The following is a 24,051-nucleotide window of genomic DNA, read 5'->3' as shown; positions in this document are numbered from 1 at the left end:
CATAATATTAAATTTTGAATATATATTAAGAAGTGTTTGCAGAGTGTCCATATTTTTTGATAACAGTACATAAAAGTAATACATACATTGTCAATACTCTATTATTAAACCCCACTAGAGTATCGTCATAATACTTTCATGATCGTCTATGAAATTCATTACAAATACATAACTAAAGACTATATATGTCCAGAAAAAAAGATAAAAACACTGAATCTAAGAGGTTGGTTCGGGATTATTGATTCAGACACAGATAACAATTTTGAAATCATGGGCAGATAGGATGACAACAATTGATGAGGGAGCAATAAATGCTTATGTTCCCGGCTCTTCTGTGAGAGTGTGGATTTGTATTTAAATAAACATGAGGAGAATTCTCGTGTTCTTCCCATCTGCTTCTCTTCAGGTATTCATTCCTTTCTCTGGGGGTTGTTGTTTATAAGCATCCATACTGCTCCATCCCTTTTTCCAAAGCTTATTGAGGTAGAGAAGAAAATACACTACTAGTAATGTCAGTTTGAAGATTTTTAAATGGTAGTAACAATTCTCTTCTCCTACCCTTTACCACACTGATAAAACCTACATAAAACTGGATAATGTTTTAGTTCAGAAATTCAAAAATGGATTTTTATAATTTTTCTGACAACACAGAGCATTTAATTTTTAAAAATATAAACAAATTAGTTTTGATGTTTCAATTAGCATTGGGTTCAAGTGAAAGTGATTAAAACCAGTGAAAAGAATAATATGTTAGGCAATGCTACAATGTCTGCATGAGAATTAATAGTCCAATGACAGTGTCATCGGATGACTCCTATGAGCTCTAAAACCAGTTTCTGATATATTTTGCTACTTCTTATAATCAGAAATCTTGAATTTTGTTATCAAAAGGCTGAAATGGGATTAGTTCCTCTGGTAGTATCTTTAATGAGTGACTAGGAAAATAGTTGTTTCATCTCCCTACAACTTTGTTGGTTGTAGAGATTGAAGATCTTAAAAGAGGAATTTGTCTCCCAGAGGATAAAATAAGAACTCTTTTGAAATGGGAGCTGAAATTTTCACTAGGCCACTTTGGACCTTTTCTGTTTTCGAATCTATAGTCAAATAAGGGAGTTATTATTCTCGTTGGGGGGATTAATCCTGTTTATTAAAAGGGGATAAAGTTTCTACTACACAAGAAGTAATAGAGGAGTGTATCTGTGATCCAGAATACAATCTAGAGCACCATTTATTACTCTTAGGTTCAGGGGGAAAATGTAATTGAAGGGTACTGTAATACAATATATGCAGGTGACAAATACCATAAACACCTGGATAGTTAGATTTGGATCCTGCCAGGTAAAGACTCATGAAGAGTTGAGGTACTATCTGCCAACAGACAAAGGACACAATAGTCAAAGAAGTTCTAAAATGTAAACTACAGTCCTGTAACCATGGAATGATAGTAGTTATACATATTTTACATCATTACATGTACATACTTGCATATGTGATAGAGTTTTCTGAGATCTCAAGGACTGGAGCTGCAGATGTTAAGGAGTTATGTCCTCCGAGCTCTTGGCAGGCCAGAGCAATCAACAACTGCAGTCTGTTCTCAGGACATGCTCAGTTGACATGGTCAGACTTGCCATAAGTTCCTCTTGAGATTGTGGACTTGCTCCATGGTTTTCCCTTATGGTGAAGTTATTTGGGGAATGTTCCTGTTAGTTTATGCTTAGCTGTTAGTATAGATCTAGAACAAAGATTAAGGAAATAAATGTAAATGTAGCATTGTTTTTAAAAAAGATATTTTGGTATTTTGTCTGCCTAACCTCAAGGCTGCATTCCATGGTTGGGAACCCACTGTAAACTATAAAATGCTGTACCTGCTAATAATAAATGTCTTTAGCTGCACCAAGCTTTGGATTCCCTGTGTCCTTTCTTTCATCTCGCTCTGCTCTTCAGTCCCTGTCAACACATATGAAAAACTTTTTTTTCTTTACAAGTCCTGTTTCTATTGAGTTATACATATACTAATGGTAGTTAAGTATAATTCAATACTTATTGTATAACCTAAAGAAAAGTAAAAGACCTAGAAAAGCAGTGACCAGAAGTTCAAGGGGGGTAGAGGCCATGTGGGACTTTACACGATCTGCTTATATAAGAGGAGTTGCATCATGTTACCCATGAGGGCAGCACTGTTATTGTCTTTATTTGGAAGTTTAAAATGTGTTAAAGCCACTGATGGATGCTGAGTCGAAGAAGGAAGAGGAACATGGGATGCTGTCTGTTGACAAGTAAGCATCTTCACAAACCCATTATAAGGTTTCTTGTAACACTAAAGAATTGCATTTCCTAGAATCCTTTTCCCAATGATTTGAGGTTAGAATTTTCCAATGAGAAATCCTCATTTGAGATTTGGAGGTGAAGAAAGGAAAGGTCATAGCTTCTGGAGGCAATGACAGAGTGATCCTCAAGAGTGTGACTCAGAGCAACTTCCAAGTGAGCTCTGTGACCTACTCACTTTGCTGCTGCTGACAGAGAAAACCAAGTGGGAACTTCTCAGAGATTCCTCATATACTCAGCACACTTCCAGCAAGCTCCAAAGAACCACCCTGTTTCTTACTTTGGGTTAAGAAAATCACTGGTATTTCCCTGACATTTGCTTCTCCCCTTTTCCAATTACTGGCTGGATAAGCTCTGAATTCTCTATATTAATCTATTCAATGTCTGGAATAAATAGAATGACTTTTGTTAATTGACTATTTTATTTCCATTAAGGATTTTCAAGAAGTTGATCATATTACTTTTGCAAGAACTTAGTGCAATGAAAGATGAGAAAGACCATCCTTTTCAGGAAACAGTTACCCCCATCTCCCTACTATGAACCAATTTAAAATCAAAAGTGCTCTCACTAAAAAGGAAATGAGAGTAGATACCAGTGGCAACCAGCAGTCTCCACCTCAAATAAATGGTCTCATTATGTTTTTTTCATTTTTGTTTATTTCTTTGTTTTTCTTTCTTTGGTCATCTCTTTCTCTTTCTGGTGATCTCCTTTAAGCCCTTATTATTTTATTCAGGTGTGTCTGGATATCACTGAATACATAATGCTCTAATATCATCTTAGCCTCCCTGAGCCTTATTTCTTTAACTATAAAGTAAAAGTAGTGATGCTTTTGCCCTGTTTATTTCACAAGGATATTTTAGTGATAAAATGAGATATGGATGTATAAGTATTTTGTGACCAACAAGAGCCCTATGCAAATGTAAAGGATCTAAATTAGTATTACTTTAGTGGTTATACCAAAGCATTCTGTTGATTCATTTCCAAAAAGTTTCTGTCTCAGGAGAAAAGACCTATTTATGGTCTTGGCACCATGAAATGGATAAAGTCACCTTCCTTTTAAAATTTCTTCTGGCATCTTTAAGTAATCCAGAGCAAACGGGTCAGCTGAGTCATATTTCCCACAACAGGATGACCCCAGCAAGTGTGTTTTTGCCACCAGCAATGTGCGTGTGAATCTTAACATTCACGGTCAGTGCTTATGGGCTGACAGCTGGGATTTAAAATACTTGTAGCTAAATCATAAGAGCAGCTGAAAAGCACAGGCCATCTGCTGCAGGTGTGCTCTAAAATGCCCTCGAATTCATCAAATACACGTTGACACCCATTAACAAAACATTTAGCAGTGCAAGTTCTCTTCTGGAGTTGTATTTGGAGTTAACTCCAAAATGTATCAGTAGGCTTTATGTCTTATTCACAGGAAATGGTCACTGTCCTTAGCCCAGCATATTCTGACAAGAGTGTTGTTCACATGGTAACATCTATCAGACCCCAGGAAAGCTGGTGACCTGGCACATCTTGGCTTTGCACCTCATCTGTCTGCGCTGGACATTTATTGAATAGATGCTGGCAGTGCAGACGGAATTTTCTCTATCTCATTATAATCCATTGAATTGACTTAATAAGCCACAAAAATAGCCAGAGTACAAGATAAGCCATGGGCTCAGATTTCCAGGAAGCTGGAGTTTATGTTTGCAGTTTAGTTTTGCTCTCCTTAAGTCATGTATCTACTTCATGTGCTCCTGCTATTTTGACTATCATTTGTCTCAAGCTTCTGATGTGCAGCTGTCTCCACTGTGTTTTATTTGGTCTAACTTTTTAAGAATGCTGCATGAATACTATGAGTATTCCCAGCTTGGATTCTTACTTACTTTTATAGGAAAATAATTGGATTAAGTTATTCTATAACAAGCCATGAGTGATTTCCCATAAATTCTTATGTCTTCAGTTAAGATGTATATTGACCAGGATTCTTCAAAAAAATAAAACCTATAGTGAGTGAGTGTGTGTGTGTGTGTGTGTGTGTGTGTGTGTGTCCAAAATGAAACTTATAATCAAGTTTTGATTCACATGATTCTGTAGGCAGAAAAATCCCACAATCTGCTGTTTGCAGGCTGGAGATCAAGGAAGGCTGATAGTGTAATTCAAAACCTGAGACCCAGAGAGTCAATTTTGTTGATTTCAGTCCAAGTCTAATGGCCTGAGAATCAGAAGCACAAAAGGGAGTCCCAGTTCAACCAGTCAGGCAGTCAGAGAGCATAAAGTCAACTGTCCTCTTGTTTGTTCTGTTTATGTCTCAGCAGATTAGATACCTATCTACATTGGGGAAGGCCATCTACTTTACTCAGCCCACCAATTCAAATGTCAATCTCTTCCAGAAACACCCATATACTCATTCATAAATAATGTTCAATCAGCTATCCAGTCATCCTATGACCTATTCAAGTTGACATAAGCCAGTTATGACTCACTATAAATCCTTCTTTGATGAATTGTGTTCAAATATAGTTTTATTTAGCTCAGATACATCATCTCCCCACATTTTGACAAAATATAAATAGTAGTGTACAAATCTATATAGAGATGATCCTGTACTTACAATAGGGTTTTGTCCTGATAACCCATTATAAGTTGAAAATATATTGAGTCAAAAATGCATTTAATCCATCCCTAACAAACGTTATAGCTTAGCTTAGCCTACCTTAAACATGTTCGAAACACTTTTATTAATTCACAGGCAAAGTCATAGGACACAAAATATATTTCATAATAAAGTATTGAATACCTCATTTAATTTATTGAATGCCATACCAAAAGTGAAGAACTGAATGGATATGTGGGTATGCTTTGTTTCAACATAAAGATGAAAAATCTTAAGTCAACTCATTATAAGGTAGAGAGACCTTCTGTATTTATGACTTGGCAAGCCTTTGGAAATCCTCTTAAAACATATTTTCTAATTAAATTTATGTGTAAAATGTAAGTGAAGCCAGAACTAAACCTATAGCTATGCTACAGTCCCTTGCCAACATGTGGTTATTGAGCATGCACATTGTGGATATTTCCACTCAAGCTCTAAATTTAATTTACTTAATTTGATTTAAATTTTAAAAATTGAAATGGTCCTTAATATGTTTCTATTAAACATGACTCAAAAATATTTTAACCATTGAAACTTTTAAAAATTTTGTTTTTTTGAACAGGACTAGAGATCAAATTCAGGGCCTCACACATTTGTTAAGCAAGTACTTTACTACAGATCTACCACCCCAGTCCAACTATTAAAATTTCAGTACCCAAATTGAGACATACTATATAAAATAATCATCAGATTTTACAGTTTTAGTGGGAAAACATTTAGCTTCAATAATTTTAATATTGATTACAAAATATTAATGTTTTGAGTCTATTTTAAAAATTAAATTATTAATAACAGTATCTATTTCTTTTTGCTTATCATTAATATGACCATTATAAAATTTAAATGTACTTGTTACTCTCTTTATATTTTCATTGGGCAATATCATCAACAGGACAAACCCAACAGAGTCCCTGTATTGATCACTGCTTTTGCTCTTGGTAAAATTAGAGTATCCTACACATCATCCAACCAAGAGTCCTGATCCTTGTACCTCTATGCTTTCCTGACTTCATTCAACCTCTGTTCCAGATATCAAACAACAAAAAATTACCTTAGAGCATTTAGTATTCCTAATTGCTTTTCCAGAAAATAGAAAAGTGGATATAGGAAAATATAGATCACCATGGCAATTGATTTATACATGGTGGATATGAGGGATTCAGACAATAAATAAAATCTGGTTTCTGAAAATCTCAAATTTTATTTGAAGCCATTTAGCAAAAGAAATGTTTTTACAAATAAAGTTACAATGTTTAGTTGCTTTAATATTAAATCATTTTTCATATACCATAAATGCATTTTAATCAATTGTTTGAGGGACCTAACTAAATCCTTAATATTATTTATTTACTTTTTTTATTAGAGCTTTATAGCAGTTGGGCTCATTCTGACAAAATCATACATGCATGGTATTGGATTTCAATTCTCAATCTCCCCCTTTGCCTTCCCCCTTTTCCTCTCCGGTTCTTCTTTCCCTTCCTTAATCTCCTTCCTCTACTCTGCTAGACTTCCTTTGGCTCATCTATTTATTAATTTATTGGTTCTTTTTAATTATACATAAAGGTGAAATTTCCTATCTACATTGGGGAAGGTCATCTACTTTACTCAGCCTACCAATTCAAATGTCAATCTCTTCCAGAAACACCCATATACTCATTCAGAAATAATGTTCAATCAGCTATCCAGTCATCCTATGACCTATTCAAGTTGACACAAGCCTGTCATGACTCACTATGAATTTACATATGCACATAACATGATTTTTAAAGAATTCATTCTACATCCCGTCCTCCACTCTGTTTCTCTAGCTCCTTCTTCTACACTACTAATCCAATCTGTATCTTTATAATATTCTAGCCTTCTCTTCCCTTTCATTTATTTTACTCTAGCTTACAAATATGAGTGAAAATAGTCAACTTTTGAGTTTCTAAACCTGGTTTATTTCACTTAGCATAATGTTCTCAATTTCCTTCCATTTGCCAGCAAATGTCATAATTTCATTCTTCTTTAAGGCTGAGGAGAACTCCATTGTGTATATATGCCATGATTTCTTAATCCATTCATCTTCTGTTGAGCATTTGGGCTGATTCCATAATTTAGTTATTGTGTGTTATGCTTCTATAAATATTGAGGGAGCTGTATAACTACAGAATGCTGATTTTAGTTCTTCTGGGAAAAAACTAAGGAGTGAGATAGCTGGGTCACATGGTGGTTCCATCCCTAGTTTCTGGAGGAATCTCCATATTGCTTTCCAGAGTAAATGTACTAGTCTCCAGTCCCACCAAGAATGTATAAATGTACATTTTCCCCCACATCCTTACCAGCATTTATTATTGTTTGTAATTTTGATCATTGCCTGATTGGAGTAAGATGAAATTCTGATTAGAGTAAGATGAAATCTTAGAGTAGTTTATTTTGTATTTCCTTGATTGCTAGAGATGGTGAACATTTTGTCATATATTTGCTGGCCATTTGTGTTTCTTCTTTTGAAAAATTTTTGTTTAGTTCTTTTGACTATTGATTGATTGAATTAATTAATTCATTTTTTGGTGTTCTTTTTGAGGTTTTTTTTTTTTTTTTTTTTTTTTTGTATTCTGGATATTAATCCCCTACTGGAGAAATAGTTGGCAAAGATTTTCTCCAATTCTTTTAGCTCTCTCTTCATGCTTTTAACCATTTCCTTTTCTGTACAGAAGCTTTTTAGTTTCATGCCTTCCCATTTATGATTCATGGCTTTATTACTTGTATCTTTGAGGTTCTTGTTAAGAAAGTCACTGCCAGCACCAATATGCTGGAGTATTGACCCTATGCTTTTATACAGCAGTTGCAAAGTTTCTGATCTGATTCTGAAGTCTTTGATCGATTTAGATTTTGCTTATGTACAGGGTAAGAGAGATCTAGTTTCATTTTTCTTTCTTTCTTTTTTTTTTTTTTTTTTTTTTTTTTTTAGGAATAGCTATCCAGTTTTCTCAGCACCATTTCTCTAAAAGGCATGTACTTTTTTTTTTTTTAGATGATGAGTTATTTTATTTTTTTTTCCTTTTTTTAAATTTTTATTATTGGTTGTTCAAAACATTACATAGTTCTTGATAAAAGGCATGTACTTTTGTGTGTAATTTTCTTATTTGTTCTGGAACTTCTCTCTGTTTTGATATATGATTATATGTCAAGGGGTGGGGTTTGGAACTCCTCTCTGATTGTTCCTCCTTGGATAGGAATTTTGGTTGTTGGTTTGGGATTTTTGCCTCTTCAACTCCTTGAGGTGGAGTAATGTTAAAGCTCAGGTTGGGCTGGATTGTGTCTTGGGTGAAATTCACTGTTGCTTGATTTAGATGTGAGTATTTCTCAGCACCAAAATCTCTACTTTGTGATACTGAAGTTTCTCAATCTCTTTCAGCTTCTTGTAGATGGAGTTGGGGGAAGCCAGGAATGGCCCTAATGTCAGCAACAGACGTACAGCCTTAAGATAAATGTCCAGTGTCTACTTGACATCTATAACACTAATTGCCACCTATATAGGAATCGTGGGGGCAGCACTTTTATTCTTTTACCAAGAATAGAAAAATACCAATTAGACCAGGAGTTCAACAGCAGGTATCTACTGTATTGTCCACTGTATTAATCACAACAACTTGAATGAGGCAAGGATTACATAACCTATGTGGTTTCAATTATTCAGTGGCATTATAATTTCTTAAGTAAGAGAAAATAAGGTAAGAAGGCAAGAGAAAGTTTGAAATGTTTGAAAAAGTCATCAGAGGATAGGCAGGAGACAGGGAGCAAGTGTCAGCTATAAAGAAGAAGAAGAATTTAACTGAAATTAATGAAAAAAGAAAGAAGGAGGAAATAAGAAAATTTGGCCATTATAGATAGGTGATACATGATCCTAGGACCTAGATATAGCCAGCAAATAAAAGACTGAAACAAACCGAACCCTACCTAAGTCTAATCTAGGCTATATAATAAATGCATGCAGGAGATAGATATTCACATGTAAATAGTTATATAAGTAAAACTATATAAATATATGTATATATACATATATTTATTCAAACCTATCCATGCCATGTGAGCATACATAACCACATATATACACTCATGTACACAAAAAAATCAGCATAAAAAGGTTATGAATAATACACTATGATGAAATGTTTGAAAATTGAAAAAAAATAAAATTTATAGAGAATAAAATACGATACTATGAAGAAAAAAGAAATAAGAAAAAAAAAAAAAACGAAAATAGAAAAAAAAGCATCTTAATGAGAAATGATGGGCCCATTTCTAATGTGGTGATTACATCTCTTGGCAGGGATGGATTGTCAGTTTTTACTTTTGGCTGTCTTTTTGCCCATCGTACATGTGTTCCTCACCTAGCTGCCAGCAGGGTATAGTACTTCTCGGTTTCCAATCTCCCAGTATTGTGTTGATAACTGGGAGTGCTAATAAATTGTGTAATTCTGTAGTGGGGGTATTGTGGGGTTCTGGATTGGAGTTTCCAGTTTGGGGGGTTTGGACTTGAGTGGGTTTTGGAACTCTGTCTGTGGGTATATGGGATTTGTTCCACTTCCCCTATTGATGTAAATCTTCCTCTCTCTGCTGGGCTTCTGGATCTCTGGAGCTTCTTGACAATTCCACTTAGGGAATTGGGTCTAAGCCTTCTTAGCTTTATCTTCACCCACTATGATGAAACATGGATGGATGTGAATTACAGGTATCCACTTTAGAGTGTAGATGCTCTTGTGTGGCTGCAGTGCTAATGGGGTGCAGCTGTTATGGGATTTTTCTCCTCTAGGATCCAGAGGCTGAATGGTGCTGGTAAAATTAGTTCTTTTTTTTCTTATCTCAGTCTCTCTGTTTCAGGCACCCTCTGGAAAGTTTTTTGTGAGCTGCAGGTAAATTATGAGTTCCCGACCCCCATCTCTTTTCACAGATGCACAAGCTGAAAGGGGACAGCTTTCAGTGCCTGGGAATGTTTTCCTCACCTGCCAGTATGTTTGTTCTATGCTCTCCCAGGGTTTTCTGCGCTGTGCTCCAAGGAGGACAATCTACAAAGTGATCCACAGGGCTGCCCAAAAGAGCTGCCTGCTGTGGGCTTGCTGCCTACACAGAACACTTTCACCCCAGGGAACTGCTTTGGCTTTCTTTTCACTGAGACTATAACCTTACCAACTCCATGTCAATTAAAATCAGAATTCCTCTCTAAACCCCAGGTTTCCCCAGGTTGATTTTTCTTTAACCACCAGCTACCTATTTTGTCTGCACTCCCATACCGCTCAACCCGTGGCTAGACCTGGCACATTTCCAAAATATTGTTTCTTATGTTCAAGTTACCAAATTTCTATGATTTTTTTGAATGGTTCAGCATTATGTTTCAGTGTTACTCACCTCACTGAGGAGCAGTCTACTTGCTTTATAAGTCTGGTGTTGAGGAGCTGCTGGGCTGGGCTTCCTTTCTCTACTCCTCCATCTTGTCCCCTGCCCTTTATATAATTTAAATGGGATCATATATTCTTACTTCTAATAAACCAGTTACTGATGATGTTCTAGCATAACTAACCAAAAACATTCTGTACGTCAATAAGCAGTAATCCTTGTAATCTTGAAAAGCTTTTATTTCTGAACTAAGATTCATATTTTTTGTTATTATTTTTTGAAGTCTCCTCATTCTTCTAGACTTTTTTTAGGATCTTCAACTAAGATCTAAAGTCTCCTATTATCTGTCCAGGCTTCTTGGATGACTGTAGTTAATTTTCTCTTTTCCACTATGAATTGTTCTCACATTTTGAGTCACTGCTAAAAATGCAGCCCGTGTAATTGTCTTGTCTTCATCTGGTGTATATTCTTTTTGTCTCCCAACTGGGTTGCAGATTCCTTAAGGGTACAATTATGAACATATAAATTATATAGATATAGAATAAATGCTTGCCAACCGGAATGGTGTAGAAAACGTGCACCTGTTTCATATTTTATGATAAATAGTCTTCCAATGTCTTTAATTAAGTCTTACTAACTAGGATAAATTTAAGCTGGAGACCAGGAGACTAGGATAACAAAGAACAAGCTTTTTTGTTTGTTGTCAAATATTTATTTTTGAGTTTTAGATGGACACAATATTTTATTTTATTTCTATGTGGTGCTGAGGATCGAACCCAGTGCCTCATGCATGCTAAGCAAGCTCTCCACCACTGAGCCACAACCCCAGCCCAAGGGCAAGCTTTTATTATGTTTATGATTAAGCGTCCAAGGATTTTTAAAAAGGCCTTACAGCATACTCACACTCTAACATCTATAGATTATCTGTATAAGAGCTGTTAACTGGTACCAAATCTGCTTCTTAAATTAATCATTAGCTTAAAATTATAGTCATCGAGAATAGATAATGTGGCTAGTAATAAAAATTAAAGGAGGAAAAGTTATTTCACAGGTTTTAGAGGGAAAGGAGTAAGTAGAATAATATTAGACATAATGTAGGTTGGAGAAAAGAGAGAAAACCTTTGCTGTATATTTTAGGGTCTCATCTAGAAGAACCAACAAACACAGGGAGTAGCCAATTTTACTTGTGCTCACATTGGGTAAACTCTGTAAGTGGGTGAGAGAGACATTCTTTTATCCTTGGACTTACTTAGTTTTACTTACAGTATATTGTGTTTTCTCATGAGTCTTTTTATTAGATTATAAATTCCTTAAATAAAGGACTCTTCATTTTTTTTTACATTTATTGACTTTTTAATAGGTACCAAAAGCTATTTCAATTAAAGTTTATCTCCTATATCTACACACTTGGGGATCTCAATAATATTTCATACTTAAAATATTTTAGTGCTACAGGATCATCTTCTCAAATATCACTTATTTTACAATGAAGGAAGTACAGAAGTTATATGAAATCAGATGACATCTGCAGGGGTAATGAACTAGATCCTATGAGGATTAATTGATAACAACTTTTATACGTTATTCGCCCCTTTCTCATAAAAGCAGAGTGCAAAAATTGCTCATGCATTTGCCATTTCATGTTATTTGGACTTAGGATGATAAAAGAGAACACTCTATGAATATAATATGACGTACTTTCCTTTGTTTGTAGAAAGCATTTCTGCTTTTATTTCCATTTATGCCTTTGTTGGTGTACTGCTTATAAAACATAGCTATTCACCTAGATATAATACTCTTGGATATCCGTAGAGCTTCTGATTTTATGATAAGAACCTGTGCTTTCTGGAAACAAAGAATAAATAGGGCCTTGCTTCAATTGAAGGTGAATAACAAACAACTTATATAAACCAGTAGGTATTTAGGTATCTCTTAGGAATACATTTAAATAAAATTTGAAAAAATGGTGAGAATTGGTGTGTTAAGTCTTGCTAGTGAGCATGATTCACTTGTATGTCCTGGGACATCTCAGGCAGAAGAAAGATAAAGTGTCACACATCACCAGTGGCAGCTTCACCTAAGAGCAGACCCCCCACATTAAATGTGTTTATGATTATCTGGAGTTCTAAAGGTATTTTTATGGGCAAAGAAGAAGTTTGGAATTGAATATTTACCCATCTTCCAGTCTCTTAACATCAAGCATAACATAAAATATCCCTACTTTATTTTAATCTTGTGACTACCAATGAAATCGCACTGCTTAAATTAAAGCAAGAATCAGCATCCATATTACAAACTGTAAAACAGAGATTCAGTTTTTTATAAGACTCAGTTTTTACTTTATCATTATCAGCTAAGGATAAAGTAGCTTTTCAAGGTCAAGAAGCCAATATGTGGTAACAATGGAATTTAAGTACCTACTATGAATATAATAGCATATCCTTCCAACCATTCTAAAATGTCATTCCAGCTAGAATATATTCCTAGAATAGAGCTCAAAATACTACAGATGAAGAATAACATTACTTTAAAGCCAGGAGTAAAACACTTTATTTTGAAATTATGGGCTAGGCTAGTTAAAGTACTTTAAGTTTATACTCTGACTTATTCTGTGACTATTTCTGTTTCTCTTATGTCTAATTATTATTAATTCTAATTAATTCTTGAGTGTATGTTTGTGTACAGGTGTGGGTAAGAAATTCTTGTCATTTTTGCAAAGTAACTAATCAATACTTTTTACTAAATATAATTAGATGTTCCCATTTCTCTCGACTCTTCTTCTTTTAAAAGAATCATTGTAGTTATCCTTAAATTTTTTATTATATTTTATTTTTTTCTTATTAAATTAGATGTGATTCAAACATATTCCTCATGTATGGTAAAATTTACTTTGTTGAAAACTTAATACTTCTTTAATGTTCCTAAAGTGTTTTAAAGCCCAAATCTTCATGAATTGGATTTTGAATTGTAAAGAAAAAAGGAGATACCAGAATAATAAAGAAACAGTTTTATAGGAAGAAGTCAATTTAGAAGTCTAGGTAAGAGTTTTTCATTTTTCTAGTGATGAAATTAAGGGATGAATTTTTCAAATAAAAGTGTTTTAACCATGTTTTCAAAAAGGTTGCTAATAAATAATGAGGGTTACTGCTATTCAAGGATATGTCATATAATGATGCTATCAAACTGTGATGTTCATTTTATCTTTTGGGGGGAGGGAGGGATACTGGGGATTGAACTCAAGGGCCCTGGACCACTGAGTCACCACTGAGCCACTCAGGATCCTCCTGTCTCAGCCCCTCAGGTTTCTGGGATTACAGTCATGCACCACCACACCCAGCTGATTTTATCTTGATAAAAAACAAATAGGGTCCGGCTGGGGTTGTGGCTCAGCAGTAGAGTGCTCCCATAGCACATGCAAGGCACTGCTGGGTTCAATCCTGAGCATCACACAAAAATACATAAATAAAATAAAGGTATTATGTCCAACTACAACTAAAAAAATATTTTTTAAAAATAGGTAATTTTCTTGGAGAAGAAAAAAAGATAATCATAGAGATATATTATGAATAGATGAATTTTGATAATATATAGCTAGGTGATAGATTTCATATACACATCAAGATCATATATCATGGCCAGGTGAGGGAGCACATACCTGTAATAACAGTGGCTCAGGAGACTGAGGTAGGAAGATCCCACGTTCAAAGCCAGCTTCAGCAATAGCAAGATGCTAAGCAACTCAGTGAGACCCTGTCTCTAAATAATTATACAAAAAAGGTCGGGATGTGGCTCAGTGGTACAGTGCCTCTGAGTTCAATCCCCAGTACCCACCCCCACCCCAAGAAAAAAATCATATATCATGGTTTGGATGTTAAATGTTCACCAAAGGCCCATATGTTAAAAGCTTGGATTCTGTCATGCACCATGGGGCATACATGCGATCATAGCTACTGAGAGGCTAAGGCAACCAGATCCCAAATTCAAGGTCAATCTTGGCAAAATAGAGAGACACTATCTCAAAATAAAAATAATAATAATAATAATAATAATAAAGGGATTGGAATGTATCTCAGTGATAAAGTGTCCTTGGAGTCAATCCTCAGTTCCAAAGAATGAACAAAAAATAAAAAAGAAAGAAGAAAGAGGATGACAGTTACTTCTCTTACTTTGTTTCACAGGTCTTTATGTAGCCACCTTGCTTTGCCACATACTTCTGCCGCAATGTGCAAAGCTTGCAGAGATCCAAAGCACAGGGCCACCTCATCTTTGACTAGAACTTCCAGAATTATAAACGAAAATAAACCTTTTCTCTTTATAAATTAATTGCCTCAGGGCTTTCTTTATAGTGAATGAAAAGCTGACTAATACAAGATACTTTCAGATTATTTAAGATTCCTGTGTTATTCACTTTCTCTATGTTAATCTAAATCTTGCCGATTTAGACATTGTATCTTCTAATAAAAATTTTTAAATAAAACATCATCACAAATTAACATTAATAGATATATAAAGCATAATCTGTGTTCCTTTTTAAAATAAAAATAGTCTCCTATTAGGTTTCTCAGCTTCCACTGTTGTTTTTCTTTCCCATTTTCTTTAAACCTGGCCTGTTGTGACTTGGTTCAGAAAGGCTCAGAAAGAGTAAAAGTATTCCTGTGAAAGTTTATTACTATGTTGTACCTGATCAGTCCTTGAGCTCTGAGGGCAAGTGCTACAACTGCTGTCACATTGCCCTATGGCCTTTGTTTTATATTTCCTTTCTACTTTAAATAAAATGTGAAATAATAACTCCACAGTAAGTTTAGAAGACAGAGGAAAATATTCATTCTTCCATCTAAACAATCTTCCATTTCTCATCCATTCTTTTCCATCTATCTCCAAATATAAGGTCTATAGTAATTAAGCCTATAATCTGGCATCTGATAATTAAAAGAAGCAACTGATAAGGGAAGTTCTAGCCATTGTTAATACTACTACTACTAATAATAATAATAATAATAATAATAATAATAATAATTAGTTTCTCCTACTTAGGCATTGGCCTTCTACCAGTATGTCCAAGAATCATAAAAACCTATACTCATTCTATAAAAGGCAGATGTCATTATTCTTTGTTTCCCTCCTTGCCTCATCACCAGTATGAAAATTTGATTTTCTTTGCATGCTTTTAAAAGAATCTTGTCTAATCTTTAGGACTGAGACCTATACTATAGGACATGAATGAGATAATATTTGACTGGGTAAAAGTGTACTTGAACATAAACACAATTAGCTTTCAAAACCTGCAACATTTAATACAGATTGCTCTTCCATGTTTTCCCAACAAATAAATAAATAATGTTGACCCTTCTAAATAGGAGATCACAGTGGAAATATCAACAAGTTGTCTTTTATTCATTTGAACAGCTTTGTTATTTTACTTACATCAATAGAATCATACAGAAAATCTCCAGTTCCAAAAAGTTAACTGAATAAAACATTTAACAACAACAACAAAACAACAAAAAAGTACACTTAGGCAATAGGGGTATACAGAATAATATTTATCATCTTTAAGGAAAAAATGTCATCTGTGTTTATTTCTTGCATAAGAACATTTTCTCTTCTCACAAATAAGTCTATCAATAGGCTACAAGCAAGAATAATGTCCTAGCTTTTTTTGGATCAATAATTGCTGGTTTTCTACCATCTCACTAATATATATGGAACATTATTGTTTGATTTCTCAATTTGCCTCCCTTGTATCCATACATTTATTAGTCACTCTCTCAACAATTATTTCTTGACTCTGCCAGACATTTTTCTAGGCAGGCAGTGCACAATGGTGAAAAGAGGTTACTTCTTTTGAGTGGGGAAGAACAGACAACAAAGAATAAACTCTAATACATACAGTACACTAAAAATGTTTAAAAGCGAAAATTAAAAAAAGCTAATAAATATAGATGTTAACAAGAGATGAATGTGACGTAAAAATAAGTAGAACAGAATAAAGAGGATCAGGAATGCGTAGAAGAATGATTTGCTACATTAAATATGATTACTTGCAGAAAAAGCAATCAGAACACAGCCTCCAAAGGGAGTGTCTGACATCAGGAAATAGCAAGCATATCCAACATATCCAAGAGGAGGATAGTAAGAGTCCAGGTGGGACAAGTCCCTGAGGCCTGACCACATACACCATTGTAAGGACTTTCTTATATTCTCAGAAAATTGTCACCCCTGTAGAATATTCAAATTTAGCAAAAGACAAGACCAGAAAACTTAAAATTAATCTCAAACAATGAATATTTTGGTAGAAATATGTCCTATGCAATATTTTTGATATTTTTATATTTTAAAAATTATCTGAACAATTATAATATAAGTATGTACAATGAACTATTTAGGATGTGCCAATTTATAAAATATTGCATATTATTTACCTGAAATACAAATTTAACTGTATGGCCTGTATTTTCTCTCACAGCTTGAAACCATAAAATTATTTTAAATAGAGGAAATGCATGACCTGACATTATTTAAAAAGATCACTGTGGCTGCTGCATAGGGAATAAATACAGAGGTGTGGATTCAAGAGAAGAAACAACAAAATCTACTGGGTGACTTCTGAAGAGATCCGCATGAAATAAAAAGGTGCCCAAAGAGAGAAAATGATGAGGAAAGATAGAAAACAAAAAGAAAAAAGACATTTACTTACTTATTGATATATACTGAGAGAGAGATGGTTGATATCCATGTTTGTTTAATTTAAATCCTGAAAACAATAAAAATAAAGAAAAAAATGCCTTTATTGTGTACCTAATGTAAAAGTAGAAATGCAAATGAGAACACTGGACTATAAATCAAAACACCTGAGACTTTGTCACTACATGCTGTTAGATGAATCACAACCACTCAGAGCTCTAGTTTTTCCTTTCGTACATGTGGATAAAAATGTCCATGTCCTTGCCTCACCAGGTTATTGTGAAGAACAAATAAATATAGTACTTATGATTGTCTCTGATGTGTCATGTAAGTACTAACTGTTACAGACGTATTGAGGTTGCAGGCAAATTATATGGATGTGTTAGTTAGCTTTTCATCACTGTTACCAAAATACCTGACAAGAACAACTTAAAGAAGGGAAAGTTTATTTGGCTCACAGTTTCAGAGATTCCATCCATGTTCGGCCAATTCCACTGCTGTGGACACAAAGTGAGGCAGAACATCATGACAGAAGGCATGGTGGAGGAAAGTTGCTAAGCTCAGGGCAGCAGAGAAACAGAGAGAGAGGGAGCAAGGTGCCAGGGACTAAATGTATAATTCCCATGAGCACAACCCCAGTGACCCATGTCTCCAGCCAGACTCCACCTGCCTACAGTTTCCAGTCAGTAATCCATTTGAAATGATTAATCCACCAAGCGGAGTCACCCACTGATAAGGCTCAACTCTCATAATCTCTACACATGTCTGCATTGTCTCACATATGAGTTTTTTTGAGATACCTCATATCCAAACCACAGTAATGGACAAAATTGTGCAAGTGGAGAAACAAAAAGATTCTGTAAACTAATATATATATATATATCTTTCCTACTTCAAGGAACAACCACTAGAAGACATTTTTCTTTCAGATAAGAAATGAAAGACACCAAGAATCCATAATGGTCTTTGGAAAATCATGTACATGTCTCCATTTTATCCTTTTCTCTTCTTTGTATTGTTTTTCTTTCAAAAGAAGCAAACAGATTGCACCTATCAGTACACATTCATTTCAGCACGATGACATTGTTTACTGAGAGAAGAAAAGTAAACTTCATGAACACTCAGTTTCTCTATAGAGCAGAAAATTATTTAGAAATCACAGTGGAATACAGTCAAGGTGATTAATGAGAATAGAATCTAATATTCTACTATGGCCCCAATAAGAATAGATCTGTCACTGGTAGAATCCAGTATATGAAATGAAGTAAGGAGCTGAGAAAAAAAATGTGGCCAGTATCCATCTGTGATTTTTCCAGAACTATTTTCTTCTTGTCTAGGTACATTTAATAATTACTATCAATTAATTTAATAATTATTTTTTTAGAATTCACTATGCACAATGGTCTGTAGGATATTCATAAAGAAAAAAATAGAACCGCTGCTCCCAAAAGATATATAGACTAACAATCGGAATATTAGGTAAAAAGAAACAGTACTATAGGAGAAATGTAGATAAGGCACTACAGTATTTGCAGCTAGAAGGATGGGCACAACAAAGTGTGGACACGGCAGCAACTGTCATATGATTTTCTAACACGTGAGATAAAGGTATGCATGATTCACTGTGATTACAATGTAGGAAAATAAAACAAATGGAGAAAGCAAAGGTATGTTAACATTGTGCTCCCAACATTATGGAAAATAATATGTGTCAGATGAAGGCAGATGGTTTTATTATGTTGGCAAGAGTTATTTATTGAAGATGCTTGAACTAACTGCAACACCAGAACAAAGATTAAGAAAAATCAATCTGACAGCACGGATAGGAAGAATTGGAAACATGGAGACAAAGTAGAAATAATTACAACATCCAGTGGAAAAATGGAAGTGGAATTAAGAGGATTTGTTCATGAGGTGTGTATCAGTTAGCATTGGAATTCAATTACAAGCAATCTATTATAAGAGTGCCTCACATGATTGATCCATCTCTCATTTAAGATTATTAGTTGGACTCAATAACTAACCTAAGGCCTTCATAGAGTGTTCAGATACAGAGGATCCTTTCTTTTCTTTTTCATCTTTCTTTTTTTAAAATTTCTTTCTTTAGGGTCTGGTTGGGATTGAACCCAGGGCTTTGGCACAATTAAAGTCTAATTAATCAATTAATTAATTAATCTTTTAAATAGTTACTTTTTTTAGTGGCTTATCTTTGAGGGTTGACATTTTAGCCCTATTATTCAATTCAGAGATTTTGTAATTGTGAAATAGTTTTGACTATCGTTTCTGCTTTTCTCTTACGACCTTGTTTGAAGATTCTTGGAAAATGGATGAATTTTTACTTTCACCTGATTGCACATATTACAGTTATAGTCAAAGTACAATGGCAATACACCACTCATTCATCCATTCATTCAACAAATGTTTATGAATGCTTATCACATGCTAGACATTGTTATTAGCAGTAAAGATGTAATTGTAAGTAATGCATACAAGTATTTGACATTATGAAGCTTACATTTTACTTGGAGTATAGTAGGAATGTGTCAGATAAAGAATAGATATCCATATATACATACATACGTGTGTGTATATATATATTTATACAAAACATGTACATAATGAAAGTAGGGAACAGAGCAGAGACTGTGGGAGAGTGGGACAAAGAATGACAGGGCACATAGAAGAAAGGAGCCACATACATAGTTTTCAAAGAACTCTGCATACAGAGGAAAGAACAAATGCTAAAAAGAATAAGAAGGAAAGGAAAACAATTGCTGGAGTAAGATCCTGTACTGACTTATATCAAATGGAAAGGTCTTTGTTCAAAAGCATTCTTTGTTTTGTTTTGTTTTGTTTTAATGAATCATGTGTGAATGGAAGGAAGAATGAACGTTCATATGGATTATAGAATCTGATGTCAAACTGGTTTAAAGAAACTATTGGTTTGTGGTAATGGATTTTGCTCCAATATAACCTTAATTTTAAAAAAATCAACTATATTTTGAAATTGACTCACTCAAAATAATTCTGGAGTTGTTCAATTTGCTTTTCTTTTGTGCTGATGTTGACTAGAGTTAACTTAAAGCCACAGGTATCTGAGCCAATATGTGTGAATCTAAAGTATGTGAATCTGTTATATCTTGGATATATACTATCTCAAAATTCCTTCCCTCTATGCAAAGTTTGACTTCTGTGATTTTTCCAGAACTATTTTCTTCTTGTCTGGACTATATGGGTTAAATCTCAAACTCATGGTAGTCTCCATGGTTACAAGAGCCCTCTTTTTGCCCAGAAGAGCTGGAATTGTTTTCACCTGAAATTGAATAGCACCCAGGCTGCATCTGTAGAATGATAAACTCAATAGTGAGTGACACATTTCTATTTCAATATAAACAGAATGCATTTAAATCACATTAAGGGAGAGATGAAGAGCATAAAGTACAGGCACTTACTATTCCAGTCCACACTGACATGGTGTTCAAGAGCATGAACTCAAGAGGTCAATTGTGCAATTTTGAATTTGTTGAACACTACACTTGGAATAAAAATCTCTTCATAGAAGAAGAATACAGAAGTGAACTAAAATCAACCAATAATTGATAGGATATAAAACTTGTTTTTCTGTTTAAAGTTTCTATCCTTTAAATATTTTTATGAATTCTTCTAGTTAAAAATCTCTACATATATCCAATTTCAATGAATCATTTTTCTTCTCAATATTCTTTTGATCAAAAAATGCTTTAATTTAGATTTTTTTCTTATTATCTGCAAAGAACACACTAAAATAATATTGGTGATTTCAGAGTACCTATGATTTTTTAAAAATACTTCATATTTGGTGTAGAGCTGTTTGATGTTTAAACTGAGGGTGAGCCCTTGTAATAATTTGTAGGGTGACCTTCTAGAGCAAGCCAGTGCTTGGTGAAAGTCCTGACCAACAGGAATGTCCATGTGTAAGAAAAGGACTTCAACATTGATGAATCACAGAAGTACAAGAATCTGTGCCAAGGACAATATTAAAATTAAAGAACAATAGGGGTTGCCTTCCATTTTATAGTGTTAAAAAATCATCTGGTCATGAATGTATGACAACAGCTAGGCTGACAATCTAGCAGTTCCTTATAATGTGAGTACTTTCATTCATGTCAGGTGTTACATGAAATAAATTACATACCTTGACCAAACAACTTATCTTAGGTATGCAAAGCTTATTCAACATTTCAAAATCAATTACTATAATCCATCAGATTAACAGACTATAGAAGAAAAATCACATGATATTAATAGATGTGAAAAACACATTTGACAAAATCCAACACCCATTAATGATTTTTTAAAAACTCAATAAATTAGGAATAGAGGCAATTTCCTCAACTTGATAAGTATATCTGAAAGACCTAGAGTTAATATACTACATAAAGGTGAGAAATCAGAAGATTTTCCATTAGTGTTAGAAATAAGGCAAGGATGCCACCTTGGATCACTCTTCTTCCCATTGTACTGGAATTCCTAATTAATGCCATAAGACAAGAAATTAAATTTATGAAAATTAAGAAGGAAGAAATAAATTGTACTTCTCTGCAGATGACATGATTATTTATGTAAAAATCAAAAGAATCAAAAAACAAAAGAACTTCCTGGAACAGATGTCAAGAAACAACATTAATATACTAAAGTCCTACATACTAGCAATGAAGAAGTAGAATTTGAAATTTAAAATACAGTGCCATTTACAGTAAGATTTCCAAAAATGAAATACTTAGGTATAAAAGGTATAAATCTAGCAATATGTACAAAATATGTACAAAATCTAGCAATGTGAGAAAAACTATAAAACTCTGATCAAAGAATTCAAAGAAGAGCTAAACACAAGGAGAGAGATTCCAACATCATGCATAAGAAGACACAACATTGTCAAGATTGTACTTTTTCCTAATTTTTGACTTATATGTTCAACAATCCCAATGAAAACTCCAAAAAGTTACTTTGTGGTCATTGATAAACTGTGTTTAATGTATGTATGGAAAGACAAAAGACCCAGAATAACCAACACAATATTGAAGGAAAAGAAGAAAGCTAGAAGACTAATACCACCTACCTTCAAGGTGTACTATAAAACTGCAGTAATCAAGACAGTATGATATTGATAGAAGAACAGAAAAAAATTGTTAGGTGCATGGAAACAGACATAAATGTTTAGACAACTGATCTATGGCAATGCAATTTGGAAAAGATTGTTTCTTTTTTCAATGTGTGGTACTAGAATAACTAAATATACACATGCAAAAATAAATAAATAACACAGAACTTGAGCTCTTGACAAAAATTAAGTCTAAATGGATTGTCAACTTAAATATAAAATTCAAAATTATAGAACTCCCTAGACAATAAACAGTATAAGCACTAGACAACTTTTGAGATTTTAGATACAAGAAAATCTACAATCATGAAAGAAAGAATTGATGAGCCAGACTTCATGAAAATTTAAAGTATTTGCAGTACAAAAATAATTGTCAAGAGAGTGAAAAGACAAGCAGCAGGCAACAAGAAAATATTTGCAAAATGTATAGCTGATAAAGATCTGTTCTGGGCTGGGGTTGTGGCTCAGTGGCAGAGCACTTGCCTTGCACATGTGAAGCACTGGGTTCGAACCTCAGCACCACATAAAAATAAGCAAACAAAATAAAAATATTGTGTCCATCTATAATTAAAAAAATAAAAATATTTTTTAAAAATCTGTTCTGGAAAATATATAATGAACTTTTAAAATTCACAATGAGAAAATGAACAACTCAAATAAAAAAACCCAAAAGAGTTTAGTAGACACTTCACCAAAAGACATATACAGTTAAAGTCTAAGCATATGAAAAGATGCACAACATCTTATGTCACCAGGAAATTGCAAATTAAAACATCAATGAAATAACACTACACACTTATTAGAATGGTCAAGGTCCATAACAGTGGCAACTCCAAATGCTAATACAGATGTGAAGCACCAAGAACTCTCATTCATTGCTGATGGGAATGCAAAACATTAAAACTACTCTAGAAAACAGTTTGGCAGCTTCTTAGTAAACTGAACATACTCTTACTATTTGATCCAGTAGCTGCATCCCTTGGTATTTAGCAAAAGAGGTGAAAACTTATTCTACACAAAAGACAACATATAAATGCTTGTAATCGTTCTATTTGAAATTTCCAAAACTTGGAAGTAATCGCCCTTTAGTAGATGAATGGTGAGATGATTAATTTTCAGTGTCAATTAGATTAAGAATTAACTACAGAAAGGGGGAAGGATTATTTCTGAGTGTGTCCGTGGGGGTATTTCTACCAGAGACTGGACTGTATGGGTAAGATCCGCCATTAATGTGGGCAGCATTATTCACTCAGCTGAGGGCCTGAATAAAACAGAAAGAGATTTTCTCTCTCTTCTGAGATGGGATATATTCATCTCTTATCCTTGGACATCAGAACTACAGACTCTCTAGGCTTTGGACTCTATAACTTACATGAGCATATTCTCAGTCCATCAGCTCAGTACTGAGAGTTACACCCTGGTTCTGAGATTTCAGACTTGATCTGAGCTATGCTACCAGCTTGCCAGGATCTTCAGCTTACAGACAGCTTGTTGTGGGACTTCTCAGTCTCCATAATCATGTGAACAAATAATTATTTCCCTAATCAGTACTTTTGACATATTTGTATCTGTTTCTGTATCTCCATCTGTATATCCTATTGATTTTGGCTCTTTGGAGAATCCTAATTTGTTTCTTTTTATTATTATTGGTTGTTCAAAACATTACAAAGCTCTTGACATATCATATTTCATACATTTGTTTCAAGTGGGTTATGAACTCCCGTTTTTACCCCATATACAGATTGCAGACTCATATCGGTTACACATGCACGTTTTTACATAGTGCCATACTAGTGACTGTTGTATTCTGCTGCTTTCTCGGACTATTCCCTGAAGACCTTAAAAGAGCATACTATAGGGATACTGCTACATCGATGTTCATAGCAG

Source organism: Marmota flaviventris, chromosome 7 (genome assembly GCF_047511675.1).
Source record: "Marmota flaviventris isolate mMarFla1 chromosome 7, mMarFla1.hap1, whole genome shotgun sequence".
Taxonomy (NCBI): Eukaryota; Metazoa; Chordata; class Mammalia; order Rodentia; family Sciuridae; genus Marmota; species Marmota flaviventris.
This window is presented reverse-complemented; position numbering follows the sequence as displayed.